Source organism: Giraffa tippelskirchi, chromosome 1 (assembly GCF_054371585.1).
Source record: "Giraffa tippelskirchi isolate mGirTip1 chromosome 1, T2T-mGirTip1v1.2.pri, whole genome shotgun sequence".
Classification (NCBI taxonomy): domain Eukaryota; kingdom Metazoa; phylum Chordata; class Mammalia; order Artiodactyla; family Giraffidae; genus Giraffa; species Giraffa tippelskirchi.
Window position 1 is genome coordinate 73,381,931 of NC_137275.1, and position 18,457 is coordinate 73,400,387.

Consider the following 18,457-nt stretch of genomic DNA (forward strand, 5'->3'; position numbering starts at 1 on the left):
TGTATGTGATGTATGATTTTATGTTTTAATATTCTTAAGTGTATATATATATGTATGTATACATATAAAACCATATATTCACAGAGAAATTTTAAAGTAATATTACTTGAAATTAGTCTGTAACATGGACTAGAGAGAAGTGCTAAATTAGAACTTTTGTATTACATTTGACTTTGTTTATAAAAGGAGAAATGAAAGTTTCTCTACCCTCTTTTCACAATAAAGTGTATGGTGAGAGAATCCTAACAAGCAACCTAAAAGGCAAGTATACAAATAAAAAGATGTATATGATAAAAATGTATTTTTATAATGTACAGCTGAGAATATTCATTAAACACTTTTGCTGTTCAGTTTTTCACACTTAGGTCAAAAATAAAAAATTGATGGATAATAGTCAATTGTTTATGATGTCACTAGGGAAAGAGAAAAGTTAATACCTTGATAAACATAATGTAAATAATTATGTAGAGAGACACATTTTTCATAAGCATGAATGACAAAGCTGTGCTGATCTTATCTGATCATAATTTGAAGGAAGAATTGTGATTCTCAGAGGAAAAGAAGGAAGAGCCTTAAAGTGCTTGTGGAGGATGCCAAATAAGTGTTTGCCTAGAGAAGAGAGAACAAGTAGCTTTTGTTAATGCAAATTAGGGATAGTGTTGTCAGGCCTCAGAACCAGAAAAATGTTAGCATTAAGTTTGATTGCAGAAGGCAATATGGTGTTTGAGGCTCTAGAGAAGAGTACACTACTCAGTGTTTAAAGAAGATCATCTTTTCAGTGTGTAAAACAGATTAAAATTGAGAGAGGCTGAAATATGGAAATACTTTTTTTCTTTTTGCTTCCTTAGTTTTAGGTTGTGTGAGTTTATTTATGTAGAAAGATATGAGAAATTTGAGATAATAAGACAGGTTTGTTACAAGACAGAGAAATGTTGAAGATGATTTTAATAGAAGGCTTAAGGGCAAAATATATCAATACATTGAATTTTGAAAGTTAGAAAGTATGGGAATTTTAGTATTGCTGCTTATTTGTGTTACATTTCCATGTTTCACCTTCTCTTAAATCTTTCTCCTTCGTGGGAAGCAGTTCAGTGTTCTAAACAGACTTAAACATGGGCTTTGGTGTCTGTGACAGACTTGTGGTTGAAATCCCTGCTGTGCTACTTAAATTACACGAAGTGTTAACTTTCTGTCAGGTTCCTCATTTGTTACTTGGCAATAATATAACAAACTCATTGGGGCAATATGAAAGTTAAATATAAAATAACCACCTCATAAAAGATACTCAAAACATTAGTCCCTCCGTACTCTATTTCTTGTTCCATACTACCGCAGAAGAGAAGCCCTGGAAGTCTTTAAAATTTATATCATTATTCCACTAAAGTAGGACTGACCTTTCTCTGAATGGCCCAATGAGTAGAATTAGGATCAGTACCTAGAAAATAGGTGGAGATAGATTTTAGATCCATATAAGAAAGAATATTTCTAAGGATCAGACTTTTCTTTTTAAAGGGGAATGAGAAAAATGATTCCCTGTTTGCCTTATCATTAGAGGCATTCAGAAGCATCAGCTGACTGGTTGGAATAGATGACCATTTAAAAGTAAATTTCTAGTTCTTATATTCTGTGATTCTATGAATTCAAGTGATAAGGCAGGTCCAAGTATGTATAGAAAATAATTAAGGTAGTTACTAGTGAACTTTTTTGATATTCTAATTATTTGAACATTCTGAGGTTGAAAGGATTAATGATGGATATAAATCTGCAGATAGTCTTCTTGATTATAATTTTGAGGGATGACTTGTGATATGAGATTTCAGTGTTCTTACTTGAGGACAAAATCACATAGTTTAGTGTGGCTTATAGTGTAGAGAGCAAGGGAGAGAATAGTAGCAGGTGAGACTGAAAAAATATAAGGATAAGATTATGAGAAAGACACATAGGAAATATTAAGGGTTTTGACTTTTCTTACAACCATGGAAAGCTGCTACATTTCTTTAAGCAGAGTAATAAAATTAGATCCTCCTTTATAAAACTATTCTGCTGTGGTAGAGTTTGGTAAGCTCTAACTTTGCCTACTTGCATACCAGATTTTTTAATAGAGCACGTAACCTCTGATGCATTTGTGTGTGCATGCATGTGTGTGTGTATGTATACACACCAGTACTTTATATGTACTAATATTTTCACAAATTAAAATTTTTTAAGGTTGAAATAAAGATATTATAAACAATTTTTAAATGTCTTGCTAATCATGGCAACTTCACCCCCAGTGTCACACAGTGTAGACTTTGGAGTGTTTCATTAGTAATAATACAAGGTATAAATTCTTACTTCATATGATTTCTTAAGACCTAAAAAAATGTTTGGACTGACTTCACTGTCCATACCTTATGATATAATTAATAAAATGGTCATATTAGTAGTAGCAGGATTAGTTCTGCCTTTGTTTGTCCATTATTTGCTAGTACTTACTTTTTTTATATTATTCTTACTCTGTAATTTTGCAACAATACACATTTAAGTCATTTGCTCATTTTGTGAGTTATTTTATTCAAATTAGGTGCTGTAATCTGTAAATCCAGTAATAATGTAGCCATAAATAATGTGGATAATTTGTGGATTGTCTGACCTATACATCTGTAAAATTATTATCTCAAATGATTTTATAGGTAACTTAAAGCAATAGATAATTCTTATCTTTTAAAGACTATTTTTAAAAAAAGAAAAGAGAAATATTACTATCATCTTGATATCAAAATGAGGCACAGATAGCAAAAGAAAGAAAAATTGCCAACTAGTCTTATTTACAAACCTAAGTACAAAAATTCTAAACAAACATTAGCAAATTGAATATAGTGAAGTATAAAAACATTATAAATAATGACCAGGCAAGCACAAATAATTCTGCATTTGAAACACTTTTTTGTTTTCCACATTACAAAAAAATGAAGAGAAAACTATGTCATCCTAATAAATACAGAAACCATTTACAAAATCTGACATTTATTATAAAAATTTCTTATAACACCAAGAATAGATGAGTACATCTCCTACCAGGGACATCATAATGAAATGATTTAAAGTACAGACATGACAAAAATGCATACTATCACCAATTTTCAACATTTTATGAGAGGTCTCGACTCATAACGTGAAGAGAAAAAACGAAATACGAAAGTAAGCAATAATAAGTAATAGGTTATAAGGAAAGAATGAGCAGAATTGTGATTGCTTACAAACAGTATGATTGTGTATATAGAAAATATGAAAGAACATCTATGTAAAGTTTTCAAACTGGTGAAAAAGTTTGGAAAATGTACTATTCACAAGATTAGTATGTATTATAATATCCAATTAGAAAATCCAGCTTTTAAAAAATCTCTTCTACAGTAGCAGCAAAAGCAGGAAAAACATTAAAACACCTAAGAATGAAACTAATACATGGAGAACATTATAAAATTTTATTGAAGGATATAAAAGAAGACTCCCAAAATGAGTATTATATTTTAAATGAATGGGAAGACTCTGAAAATAGCAGTTCATCTTTAATATACTTAAAAATTGAGCTTCAGATCTTCCCTGGTGGCTCAGTGGTAAAGAATCCACCTGCCAATGCTAGAGATGCAGGTTCAATCCCTAGTCTGGGAAGATCCCACATGGTGAGGAGCAACTAAGCCCATGTGCTACAACTATTGAGTCTGTGGTCTAGAGCGTGGGACCACAACTATTGAGCCCATGTGCCACAACTACTGAAGCCCATGTGCCCTAGAGCTGTGCTCTACAACAAGAGAAGCCACCACAATGAGAAGCCTGCTCACTGCAAGGAAGATAGCTCCCAGTTGCTGCAACTAGAGAACAGCCAACGTGAAGCAACAAAGACCCAGCACATCCAAAAATAAATAAATAAAAAATTTTTTAAAAATTCAGCATCAGTCCAGTCAAAATTCTGATAGGATTTATTGTGAAAATGACTTTCCAATCATAAAATTTATGTGCAAAACTTAAAAGAGCCAAGAATTACCAAGACAATATGGTGAGGGACTTCTCTAAAACATATCAAGACTTAGTAAAATAATTCAAGCAGGGTCCTGTAGCCCTTATACAAGTCACTGGGACTGATTAGCAAGCCCAGAAATTCTCCAAACATTAGTGGAATCTTGGTACAAGAGCAAGAGATGTCATTAAATAGTTCCAAGGCAACTGGTTATCTGCATGGAGGGAGGGAAAAACGGATCCCTACCTTAATATCACTCACAAAAGTAATTTCATTTGGTTTAAAGGGCTAAATGTTAAAAGCAAAATTAAAAGGAAAGATAAAAGATTATATCTTAATGAACTTAAAATAAGGGAGAATTTCCTAAGATGCAGAAATAACAATCCATAAAATAATTGTGTAAATTTGACTGCACTAAAATGTAAAACTTAAGTATTGTAAAAGTCATTATGAATAGTGGAAATTCAAATCTCAAATTTGGAGACAGTATTTACAACTGATGTAACTAACAACCATTCAATTAAACAAATCTATAGCCAATGAAGAAAACATGACACCATAGAAAAATAGACAAAGTAGTTATCAGAAGATAACAGAATAGCCAAATAAAGTAAAAGATGCACACAAGAGTATCCTGCTCATCTTTCAATGATAATTCAACCTCTGACTAACAATAAGTACTTGCAAAAAATCTTTGACAGCTCCTACAGTTAAGCTCATATCTCTGAAATATCCACCCTTCATTTTGCATTTTTTTCCATCTGCAACAGCATTATGCTCAATAGTTCTATAAATATTGGTAGAAAACATTGTATCTCCAGTACTTCTCTTTTCTATACTAACCTTTAGGGTGTTGGGTTTTCTTTTCCATCTGCAGCAATATGACAGAATTTATTCCTTTTACTTTTTATTAGTGCTGCAAATATTTGTTGAAACTATTTTGTCTGTCTAAACCTCTTATTTACCAAGCAAATCTTTATAGGTTCTCTAATTGTTCTTCATAAATCAGTTTTTGTACTTTACATTTTCCTTGTCTTCTCTTTGAAAAATCCTAGACTGACTTAAAATATTGTTACCATGAGAGAAACATTCCTATTTACCTCCTCCACTGTACTTTCTAACCAAGTATTTCAAATATTAGAGATATTTTTTGTGCACTTTCATTTCCGCAGATTTGTATAAATACTTTGAGCCTCAGACACTGGGACAAAGTAAGTTATGCATTTTTTTTCCCGGAGCAATAAATTTAAAAATGGATAAGAAATAACATTAGCATAACCAAAAAAAAATTTTTTTCTATTCTAATCTGGACCCAAAGTAAAAGCTTCTTTGAATTCCAAAGGACAGGAAGAAATTTGCAACTTACGAACCTTTATCATTATCGTGACAACCTGGAAGAATTTACCAGTTCTATATATATACAAAACAAGATCAAATGTGGGCAGAGATGAACCAGCAGTGTTTTGTTGATCTTGTTGGTGTTGTTTTCTACCTTGAGGCTTGAGTGAATATTCTGTAGAATTTTCATTATAGTAAATTTCTCACTTCATTGCAATTGTTTCTGTGTGTATCTCCCCACTTTGGGAGCAGGAACCTGTCTATTCACTTCTGCATCCCCAGTGCGTGTATATGACATACTGGATTTACCAGATTAAAAATCTTCACTATTTTCAAATACTATTGACAGATAAACTAAGAATTGATACTTGCTCGTTGGATTTATGATATTTTAACAGTGAAATTTCTTATTTTAAACTTATTGGATGGAAATTATCATGCAGTATCTTTATACTTAAACAACATATGGAACTTTGTGTCATGATGAACATTAATTATTGCAGTAACCTATAATGACTGGACATTTTTCTAATTATTTTCCCTACAGCTAACTGCCAACAGATTAAGTTAAAAATAATTTAAAGAAGTTATTATTGCTATTAGTAGGCTAAACTTTGGAAATATCTCCTAGTTAAATAAGATTTTTTTAATAAAGTATAAATGAGATTAATATAAACTAGGCTTCAAGTGAACATTTGAGAGATTGCATCGAATGAGATATATAAATTTCAGTGCTATGTTTAATTGTCATTAAGTATCCTTTGTTGGTGGTGCTGCCTTCTATTCTGGTTTCTTGGATAGATTAAGGTAGGTGACATTGTCAGCTGAGATGTTAAATTATAATTAAAAGGGCAGTGTATCATTTTATGATACTATGTATTTTAAATTGCTCTCTTTATAAATGAAATCTGTTGTTACTCTGTTAGGAAAATACTGAATAGTTTTTAAGTTCAGTTCAGAAGATATTTCTGTATGTACTAATGAAGGCAATAAAATATCCATCTTGTTTTTCTGTAATAAACTTTTGTTTTCCAAGGCTAAAGACATGGAAGAGAATGTTATGTTCCATGCTTGAGAAGATACCATATTTTAGTAAACCTGAAGAATAAAACATACCTAGATGATCCATGTCTCTTCTGATCTCACCTTCTCTGACTCTAGGGATATAGCAAACAGGTGATATTTAAAAATTCTGAATCAAATCATACCACTCATTTGCTTAAAACTCTTTAATGGCTTTGAACTGTTCTTAGGACAAGGTCTAAAATCCTGAACTCACCAAGATCCAGACCCTGCCTACCTATCACTCTCATCTTGCACCTTTCTTTAGTCTTCATACTGAAATTCTCTGTTTCTTAAATGTCATATACTCTAGCCTTAAAACATTTGTACATGCTCTTGCCTCTCAGTAGAAGCCACTCCCTACTTCCACCAATTTTTTCTAAATAAATTTTACTTGGTTTTTCTTCAGGTCTCCTTTTAAATATCACTTCTCTAAGAAAAACTTCCTCTGCACCTCCTAAATTGGATGTACACAGACATACACATGTGTTCTTATTAATTATCACTGAAACTGAGGTTGGGTATCTTATTATATTTTCCCATAGCATCCTGTATTCTATAGCCTCATCAACTAAATTAACTTGTCTAACACAAAATAGCACTATCTTATTTTGTACTTTCTGTTTGTCCCATTTAAGTTTTTTTTGTTCCTTTGTTATTTTCTTTTAGATTGTATTTTTTTCTTATTTGACTCTTCTCCCTTTGCTAATTTTGAAGTAATATACTCTACTGCTGTTCTGTTAGTGGTTGCCCTTGTTGTTGTGTTCGTTGCTCAGTCGTGTCTGACTCTTTCCAGCTCCATGGAATGTAGCCTGCCGGCAGGCTCCTCTGTACATGGAATTCTCCAGGCAAGAATATTGGAGTGGGTAGCCATTCCCTTCTCCAGGGGATCTTCCTAGAAATTTTTTAATGTTTAGTTAACTCAGCAGTTTTTAAGGAATATTTTAACTTGTTACCTGTCCTGACCCAATAGCCATTTCATCAGTTCTTTAGTTCTCTTTTAAAGATATCCCAATGAAAACATTGTAACTATTTGTTTTTATATAATCAATTTTTGTTTAGATTTACAAACATGATTATCTTTTTCCTTTGTGTATTATACATTCTTGTAGCTTGAATTTTCTTCTGGAATCAGAGAGTCTTTTAATAAAGTTCTACTGGTAGTAAACTCTTTTGGATTTTTCTCTTTTTTTAGTGTGTCACTCTTTTTTTTAAATAACCTTGTTCTTAAAAGAGATTTTCTTCTTCTGGGTACACAAGTCTAGGCTGACAATTACTATTTTCTTAGCACAGCTGCTACATCTATGTCTTGGCTTCTATTTTTGTATAATTTCACAACAAATAGTCTTTTCTTTGTAGGTAATCTTCATACACTGTATCACCTTTTAGCACCTATCTCTCACTTTCTGTTTTGTTTATGCTGTTTTGCAGGTTGTCCTGGATATGTTTGGGTATAGATTTCTTTTATTCATTCTGCTTGGAAGTCATATCGTTTTTAAAACTGAGGACAAATTTCTTTTATCAATTGTGGTTTTCCAGCCATTATCTTTTTCAGTACATTGCATTTCCCATTTTATCTCTTGTCAAAAAATTTTGAGGCATATTTTGGATATCCTCTCCTTCTATCTTTTTCATCTCTTCTCTTTTGTATCTTCCACCTCTTTGTCTCTTTGTGTTAATTTAGTTAATTTAGAACTGTCTCTAGATTCACTGATTCTCTCTTGAGCTCTTCTAATCACTGTTTAAACCTTTGTTTGAGTTTCTAATTTGTTATTATTTTTTCATTTCCAGAAGTTATTTGTTACTTTTTTTGAAATATGCCTGTCAGCGTGCCCCTAATTTTACAAAAAGAATAAGCAAGATATCAAGAGTGACTTGAGAGGATTATTTTAGGTAAGGTGGTCAGGACAGCTTCCCTGAAGAAGTGAGTTAGAACAGAGAATTGAATAATAAGTTCTCCACATGAAGATCTGAGGGCAGGGCATTCCAGACAGAAGAAGTATCAAAAACAGAGACAAAAATATCAGAAATCAAAGAAGGCAGGAGCACATCAGGTATGTTTGAGGAATTATATGAAGATTATCTCAGTCACTTAAAAGGAGACTAGTCAAGGCTTTTTCTGTAAAGTCAGATTATAGTGTCAAGAAATATAATTGTTACTATATATTTAACTTGGGCAAACTCCAAGAGATGGTGAGGCAGGGAAGCCTGGCGTGCTACACTCCATGGGGTTGCAAAGAGTCGGAGATGACTGGGTGACTGAAGGACAACAGTATATTTAAACTGGATTTTTCTTTTTTTCTATTTTGTAAAGAATATCACTTAAAATCATGCCCTTTAAATTTAGAACTTCCATAAACAAATGTTACCATGTAACCATCACTTGACTAACCTAATTAGCTACATGAAGTATAAAAAGAAAGAAAAAGAAGTCAGTTTTTCAATAGCTGTTAAATTTTTCCTGAATATTTTTTAAATTTGGTATGAAGTTGGTCACTATCACCACGTGGTTTCCAAGTGACAATTCATTGAGTTTTTGTTTCCTTTATAATTTTTTCTTGTATTTTCCCTCGAAATACAGCTTTCATAAGATGTACCTTAACATAACTCAGAAGTTATCAGTGTGCCAAAATAAGGTTCAAAATATCCACTTGAATAAAGTAAAGCTGGTATTACTTCTATATTTAAATCTTCCTGTTATTACCAGAATTAAATCTTCCTTTCTATTACCGGAAGAATAAAATTTGTTTTCTTCTCATGGTTTACATGGTTTTGCTAAGATCTTGTCCCTGTCTACCCCTCTGGACTTACTCCTTTTCCTCTCTTCCTAGCTTAGTATGTGCACTTCACACTATCTGTGTACTGACACATGCTAAGCTCATTTCACTTCTGAACCTTCACTTTTGCCAGTTTGTTTTCCTGGATTATTCTGCCTTTAAATCTTCTTGTTTCTCTGGCTTGTTCTCCTCGTCATTTGTATCTCAACTGGAACTCACCTTAACAATAAGAGAGGGATAAATTCCAGTGTATAAAAATAACTTTGGGTGATAAAGAAGAAAGCACTGTTAGAAAAATCCAAAGAGAAGTAGTAGTCTGTGAAAAAATATTTATAATTTATATTATAAATTAAAGGGCTACTAATCTAAAAAACTGAGTACTGAAACCAAAAACCACCTGACAGGTAAATGAGCATTGTTTTACTGTCAGTTCGTATAAGAAGCTTTAAAAGTTTTTGAACATAGGAAAACACACTTATAAACTCATAAGAAATACAGTCATATATGGTTCACACCTATCAGACTAATAAGAATTCAAGTTGAACAGCTAATCTTTCTCATGAGGCTGTAAGAAACAGGCACTCGCATACCTAAGGGAATATAAACTAGTAGAATCCTTGTGGAGGGGAATTGGCAATGCATTTAACTCTTTGACCCAGCAATCTCATTTCAAAGAATTGAGCTTATAATTATACATATTCAAAGTTAATTCATCAGGGGTATATTATTTATAATAGCAAGGAATTAGAAGTAGCCCAAATGGATAACTAAATTATTGTACATCCATACAGTGGAAAACTTGAGTATTTGGAAAAAGGGTGTGAGAAAGATCCCTTTATAGTGACATTTACACATTTTATTGTTAGGAGGTAAGAGCACGATACAGAACTGTGTGTGTGTATATATATATTTTTTTTATATACACACATATATATAATATATATATATATACATGTATTGTTTTGTATAAACCAAGCAGGAAAGATAAAACCTATAAGGGAATGAAGTAAATGAGATGGAGAGGGCTGAATAGAAGTGTTGTGGATGGACCTCTATAGCTTTATATAAATGCTCAACAAATCCCAAAGATTTTTAATTTTTAAAAGTTAAAGCAATCCCTAAAATATGAAAAACAAAGTAACAAATGAGCATAATTGCATCACGTTTTTAACAGTAATGTATTAACACTGAGAAAAGGATTCTGTCAGGTGACTTTACTCAGTATTTTGACTGTACATTTTTGGTGGAATATATATTTTAAACACAAAAGAAGTCCTAAACTTCTTTTAGTAATGTTAGTAATGATATTGCCATTGTGTGTCATTTTGGATCTGTAGGATAAATCAAATATACAATTATGTTAACATTGTTTTAGGAAGCCAAGATTTTCAGGGTAAGAGTAGAAACAAACAAATTTAAAAATCAAAGAACTAAAAACCCTGTACATTGCATACATGTAGATTGAAAAGGGCTTCCCTGGTGGTTCAGAGAGTAAAGAGTCCACCTGCAATGCAGGAGACCCAGGTTTGAGTCTTGGGTCGGGAAGATCACCTGGAGAAGGACATGGCAACTCACTCTAATATTCTTGCTTGGAGAATTCCATGGACAGAGGAGCCTGGTGGGCTACAGTTCATGGGGTCGCATAGAATGAGACATGACTGAGTGACTAATACACACAGATTGGACTAATTACACAGATTGGAAATGTCATTGCAAACTCGTGATTTTTTTTTTTCATTTCAAAAATCTACACTTTTTTATGTATATTTATGAATATTTCAATACTGAAATAATTTCATGATAGTTCAGTGACACTGAAGTTAGGCCTAGAATCTGGTCTCTAAACATTATTTTCCTTTAAAGGAAAGTAGACCTCCTTGGAATCCAGGTCTGGATCAGAAAATGTATAAGATGGTCCTGGAACATTTTGTGCCAACAGACAAGAATGTGCCAAAGACCAATTTGTCAACCAAATACAGGAGGCAATGTTAAGGGTTCCCCATTGGCCAAATATGAGAACATTTAAGCCTCAAGAGGAAAAACATTTTCAACTAAAACATGTTGAATGTTTTAAAATCCATTAGATCTTTATAATGACAATGATTCCTCAAAGTCATTAGTCTACACAGAGGAACATAGCATACCAGCTTATTACTTTGAAAAAGAGCAGTTACAGGAAAGAGTTTAGCATTCATTTTGCTTTTCTTCTACAAATTGTATTTCAGAACAACCAAACTGCCTTCTTTTGAGAAAGATTCTTAAGAATTTCAGTTAATAAATATGAAGACATGATAGGCTTAAAATATTATTATTTCACAACTCCTATTAAGAAAACTGAATCAAAAATATCATCAGAAGATAAAACTATTAGAGGAAAGATTAATTGGGGAACTTTACAGAGGAGGGGTCAAGCTGTTGTCATCAGAATACACTGATCACTTAAGCATCATTGGAAATAGACTTAATACATCACTTGTGAAGTATTCTTGACAGAAGGGTCAAACATGACTCTATAAACAATTTTTTAGGTCAGTGGTTCTCAATGAAACTCTTTCTAGAATACAGCAGGTCAAAACTAATAATAATATATTATTATTTGCCCTTTTCACTCTCATTTTCTCTTAGTATGTAGTAGAGTAGGTACTAGAGTCAGTTAGCGGAGAAGGCAATGGCACCCCACTCCAGTACTCTTGCCTGGAAAATCCCACGGACGGAGGAGCCTGGTAGGCTACAGTCCATGGGGTCGCTAAGAGTCGGACACGACTGAGCGACTTCACTTTAACTTTTCCCTTTCATGCACTGGAGAAGAAAATGGCAACCCACTCCAGTATTCTTGCCTGGAGAATCCTAGGGACGGCGGAGCCTGGTGGGCTGCCGTCTGTAGGGTCGCACAGAGTCGGACACGACTTAAGCGACTTAGCAGCAGCAGCAGCAGCAGCAGAGTCAGAGGCTGATTGATGTATGATTTCTGAACACATTGAATACAGAAGTATATATGAGAATCCAACTGAATTCTATGAAGCTAGACATTTAAAAGATTTACAAAATTATTTTTTTAAACTTCTCACTTTATGTCTAAAAATGTTTTTTCATTAAAATGTTATTAAAAATATTAGCATTTATGGTTGTCAATTACAAATATTTTAAAACATCTCAGTTTGACTTATAAATGTTAAGAAATAAAAAGTTTCTTAACCGAAACAAAGGTTCTTTGAGATCCACAGTAATTTTTAACACTAAAGAGACTGTGAGATCCAAAAGTTGGAGAACCGTTTGCTTTAGAATTAACTTCAAGTTTGTCAGAATTATTAGGAAATAAAGTGAAAACAAATGACAATATAGAAAAGGAGAAAGAATAAACCATAATGGAAGATATTCCCTAGTAGAACTGATAACCTGGCTTCTAAAAGTCAGTATCGTTATTTTTAAAAAGGAGGGAAAGGGCTGCTATAAATTTTAAGAGACATTGTGTCAAGCATAACACAGCTCCTACTTTGAACATACCAATTATAAAAAGACACTTTGGATAGCCTAGAGGATATTCAGTACAAACTAAGTATAAGGTGATAGTAAGGAATTGTTATGTATGAAAATGTTCATGTTTAAAGATGCTTAAGAATATAGAAATGATGTGACAACTGGAATTAACTTTAAAATACTTAAGTAGATAGTATAAATAGAGCAAGCATAGCAAAAATCTAGGTAATTGTATAAACTAAGGAGTGGATAGAAGGAATCATTCTGTGTTTTGCATGGTTAAAGTGTATCAATGAAATTTCTTTTTTGAAAAAGAGCCAATCTTCTCTAGACTTTGCCTAATCATTTATTCCAACATGGTAGCCTCTTCCCACCTGCCATTGTTGTTCTTTCCTATTACTGTGTTTTGTTTTCGTTATAGGCCTTCTCATCTTGTGAAATTATTTTTTAATTAATTTAATTGGAGGATAATTAAAATATTATTTTATTGATTTATCTTTTCTTTGTCTGCTCTACTAGAATGTAAATCCTGTGAGAACAGGAACATTTTCTGTTTTACTCCCTACTGTTTCCTTTGTGCCATTTAGAAAACTGACTGGCATATTATAACTCTTCAATAAATATTAATAAAATGAATAATTGTAAAGCTATGCATTGATCTTTTATTCATCCAGTCAGAATTAACTGCTGTGATTTTCAGTCCTTTCAAATCATTTTCTGGAAAAAAAATACTCATATTTACATACTCTTACTCTCACTATCTCCTCCCAGAGCTTATTCCCACAAATCACTTATTATATAATCCTCTGTAACTTGTATTTTTAAAATAATTTAAAACATCAACATGTTTTAGCTGAATAGTATTCTGTTTCATGGAAGGATTACATTATACTTATCTTCAGATATACATGCTCAAGCTGAAATTGTGCATTGAATCTTAATTTTTACTTAGGACATACTCCTAGAAGTGAAATTGCTACTTAAAAAAGGAGCATGCATAAAGCTGTTAGAAGTCAAGATAGTGAAGGTAGGTGTAAGTTAGTAACCAGAAGAGATACAATGAGGAGGGCCTCAGGTTGACGGTGGTGACCTAGTTGCTATTTACAGCGAAATGTTGAAAATTCATTAGACTGTGTACTTATGTTCATTCTTTGTTCTTGTGAATGTCATGTTTCAGTAAAAAGATTTTTTTAAACTCCTAGATCACCTTTGGATGAGCATGATAAGGACTAGCAAATCTAAAGTTTTCTAATACAGTATTGTTGTAATAAGTATACATCCCACATTTTTTAAGTTTGGTTGAAGGTTAAACTTACAGATACACAGTATAATAAATACTTGGTATAAACAAAGAGTGTGTTTTACAAAATATTTTTCAAGGTGTTGACTTGAGGCCTTTTGACTTTAGTTTGGTGCTTAAAGGAATAAGTGAAGAAAGAAAAAATAACTGCAATGAATTTCTAAAATGGCATAGGGTGGAAGTGCTGAAACCTTGTTTAATTTTACCAGTAATATTTCCTAATTAAAGTTAGTATTATTATTTTTTACATCCTAAATTTATTACAAGCACATTTTTCTGATTTATTTTGTCCCTTGTCATTATTAGTAAATAGTAGGTGAATGAATTCTATGAGATTTCAGCTATGTATGCACTAAATAAAACACATTGAGAAAGCAGTAACTCTTCCCTTTTAAAAAGTGTGATGTGCAGAAGAAGGCAAAGGAAGGATGGAAAAACCAATATTAAAGTTTAATTGATGTCCTGCTCTGATGCTATATTGATTATTTCCCCCATGACTCAATCTTTAACTCAATGGTTAAACAAGTAACAAAAACAATTTTAAAATAAAATTTGGATAAACCCAAGTGATTGCTTTTATAGTTTGGTATTTTACTGATAAGTTTGTGGGGTTTCTTCATTAATATATATGCTCATTATGGCAAACTTGGGGAAAGGAGAAAATTAGCAAAATTATATTGTGTGAATATTTATATATATATATATATAGTGCAAATATTTATATATATTTTTGCTTACATATATTTGAGATTTTTGGTATACCTTTGTACGTAAAAGCATTTTCTTGTTAAATGCTGTGTTTTCTTAAGATAGATGTCTAGAGGAGTGTGAACATTTTTAAGATTTTTGATAGCATATTACTAGATTATTTCCAAAAGTATTGTGTTTCTCAACTGATTATCTGTGATGGTAGCAAATTTATTACATCATTACCATTGTAACTTGACTTTTTGAAACATTACACAGATTAGATATTCTAGTTTAATAGAGTAATCAGAGTCTGGAGTAACTGCCTCAGTTTGAATGACAGTAATTGTAACTGTGTGACCCTGGGCAAGATAATTAACCTCTATTTCACTTTCAGTTTTATCATTAAAAATTGCAAATTAAAAAAAACTTATTTTTATATTAAGTGGGGTTAAGACATATAATGCTCTTCGAGTAGTGTTCTGTACACTCGAAAAATATTATAGCTTTATATATGTAGATTTTTGTAAGTTCTGTTTTCTAGAAACCAGTTAAATATAAATGATTTATATTTGAAATCCAGGGAATCTTCTAGAGAGTGCAGTAGGGAAAAAAAAGAAAGATCTGAAGGCTTGACTATAACAGTACATCGAGGGGCTAAAAGGATGACCCATTTAAGGAGAGATAAGGGAGCAAAGACAAAGTAGAAATAGTGTTCAGATATTTATTAAAACTATTAGCACAGATTTGCATCAAACATCATAAAATATTAAAGAGCATTGATTTGGAAGAAAGTTTTGTGCTGGTGATTAGTGTTATTATGAAATTTAATTTGGAATATTTTTCCCTTGTCCAAACAGCATAAAATGTACATGATAGTTTGTCATTAAAATTCACTTGCCTTCATATACCGAATTTTATTCATACTTATATCTTTAATATTGATGATACATAATGTATTTTTGAAGGTCTTTTAAACTCATGTTCATTCTCAGTATGGCAGCTGGAGATCAATAGTATTGTGAGGAGTTGATAAATACCTTTTTAACATACTTAATATTCACATTAAGTGGTTAATGATCAACAGTCCTAAGATTTCTGAAGAAAAATCTGTTACTGTTAGAACTTAACGAATTAGAAATTGATTATTAAAAATCATTCTGAACCTCTAACTGAATGGAGTTTCTCTGTGTGTGAAACTAGCTTCTCTCCCATATAAGATATCAACTCCTTGACTGTGCTGTCATTTTGTGACTGGCTGAACAAAGTTCTTTGATTTCATGATAATTTTGTCAATCAGGGTCTGCTATATGCAGGATTGATGTGACAGAACTGGGCAAGCCATTGCTGATTCAGTGAATTGGTCTTTACTGAGGTACTATTCATTTCAGGCCTTGCTTAGAAGTGAGTCTGGTGAGAAAATCAGCCAAGTAAGTATACTTAATTAGATATAAATTGTAAATAGATCCTAAAAGTAGTTACTAATTCCCCACAGTACTAGTGGAGTTCAGGTGCTAAACTTGGCAAATTATAGTAACACATCATAAATACAATATAGAAGCATACAAAGAGTACTATGGGAATATGAAAGAAGGCTGGGGGTAAATTAGGAAAATCTTCTTTGAGGGGATGATACTGAAGTGATACGTAGCCTGGCCAAGAGAGCATAGAGTGTACTTAGAAGAATGGACAGAGGCCAGGTAAGGGATGAGAAAGAATAGTGCCCTTGGAGGAGTGAAAGATCTGTATCATGTGGATCATATTTATCTTCTTTTTATAGATTCTTCATCAGGCATTTGCAGGGGCATACAGAACTGAGATCAGTTTGTAAACAGAAATCCAAACTTTGGTTTTGGAATGTGAACTCTAAAAAAATTAACCCAATAAAATGTTAATACTCAAGAAGTTGCTTAATTTGTTCATGGTTTCAATTTTTCAAACACCAGTTTATTTTTAAAGTTATCTGGTAGTGTCACGTATTTAACAATTACCTGACCTTGTTGATAGATTACACCAGCCTCTCTCTAATTCTGTATCTTTAGCATTAATGTTTGATGAGAAATAATTAATCATGTTAATGCTCAGACTACAACCAGTGAATGGAAATAATTTGTTTATTATTTGGAAAATTTTCATACATAGAGCAAAATGCAATGTAATAATCATGTTCGTGTCATCCAGAACTAATGAATGTGTTACTTGGCCATATTTATTTCTAGTATGTTTTCTCTTAAGGAACTGTCCATCCTTTTGTTTATCCTTGAAAACAACCTCTGATAATATGTATTTGTGCATCTATAAGCAAAACAGTTCTGTGTGCTTTAGAACGCCACATAAACGCATATCAAATATAGTCTTATTAATTTACTCCTGCAACTTGCTCTTCTTACCAGATTAGCAAAAATTAAAAATCTCAACACCAAGTGTTGTCAAGGTTGTGGAAAAAAAATTTAGTCATATCTACAAAGGTTCAAAATGTATACTGTCCAGCACTGGCATTCCTAGGTGTTCATCTTAGAAAAATTCTTCCACATGAATACTAGAAAACATTTAGAAGGATTTTCACTTCAGAATTGTTTGTAACAGTGAAAAACTGAAGCAACCTAAGAACCTACCAATAGGTGAATGGTTAAATAAACTTCAGTCTCTTTGTGTTCTCTACTTACTGTATATTGCCCTGCAGCATTTAGCATAATAGATGTTTAGTTTTTATCCATCAAGTTAATTATTAGTACTTTGAATGTGTACACACAAAACAATCTAGTTATGACGTGACATCTCCATTGTGAAGGAGTGATACTGATAAATGTAAATCAGCAGCAGGAGCAAGAAAATACCCTTTTTGCCATTCCTGATTTTTTTTTTTTTCCTGAGTCCTGGTTCCCAAGCTGTTTCTCCCCTTCTCTTTTTGTTTCTTGAACAATCCTAGGGGTATTTATCGTTTTTCTAGCTCTTGATCTACCATCTTTATGATGGAAAAAGGAATTGATACCAGCAAAATACTTTAGGTGACAAAACTGCTAATAAAAAGTGAGATCTTTTTTATAGGTAACATGGGCAGCCTAGTTATGGAGAAGGGGTTATGGAAAAAAGAGCGTTTCTTACCTGTGTCACTGTTTAGAGTTCCTAAACAAAGTGAATCAGATATATAGGCCTGATTTGAGTAGTTTCTCTTAAAGATGAAACAGATATTAAATCGAGTTCCTCCTCAAGACTGAAATCAGCTACCACACCAGCAGTCGAGGGGCGGTCCAAAAAGGACAAGAATACCTTTTTGCCCTAGCTTGGGAGCTACCCTGTGACTCAGGCAGTTAAGATTCAGCCTGCAGTGCAAGAGACCCCGGTTCAATCCCTGGATCAGAAAGATACCCCCAGAGAAGGAAATGACAGCCCACTCCAGTATTCTTGCCTGGAAAAATCCTATGGACGGAGGAACTTAGTGGGCTATATATAGTCCATGGGGTCGCAGAGAGTCAGACACGCCTGAGTGGCTAACAGTTTCAGTTACAGGGAGCTACAGCCTCGTTAGCACAGTTAATGTAAAGGAGAGAGAGGAGGAGTTCTCAGCACCTCCTTTTCTTATTTACAGTTAGTGGAGTAATTGACCTTAACCATATCAAAAGTCTAGAACTTATAATTAGAGAAATTCATTAATTTATTCTGGAACATTGACAAGGAATAACACTTATGAAGAGTGTTTTATATGCTGTAACCTACATAACTCTATTTTTGTTTATGAAATATGTCAGAATTCCAGTCTTCTGGGAAAAAAAGATCCATAACTCAAACATTGCATGAGTGTGTCATTAAGTTTTATAG

General features: G+C 32.7%; 1 protein-coding gene across 33 annotated transcripts in view; it reads left to right on the top strand.

Annotated features, from left to right (window-relative positions):
- The window catches only part of LCORL (ligand dependent nuclear receptor corepressor like), a 172,932-nt gene that overhangs the window by 117,004 nt on the left and 37,471 nt on the right, over positions 1–18,457 (top strand). The gene's annotated exons all lie outside the window — the stretch shown is intronic.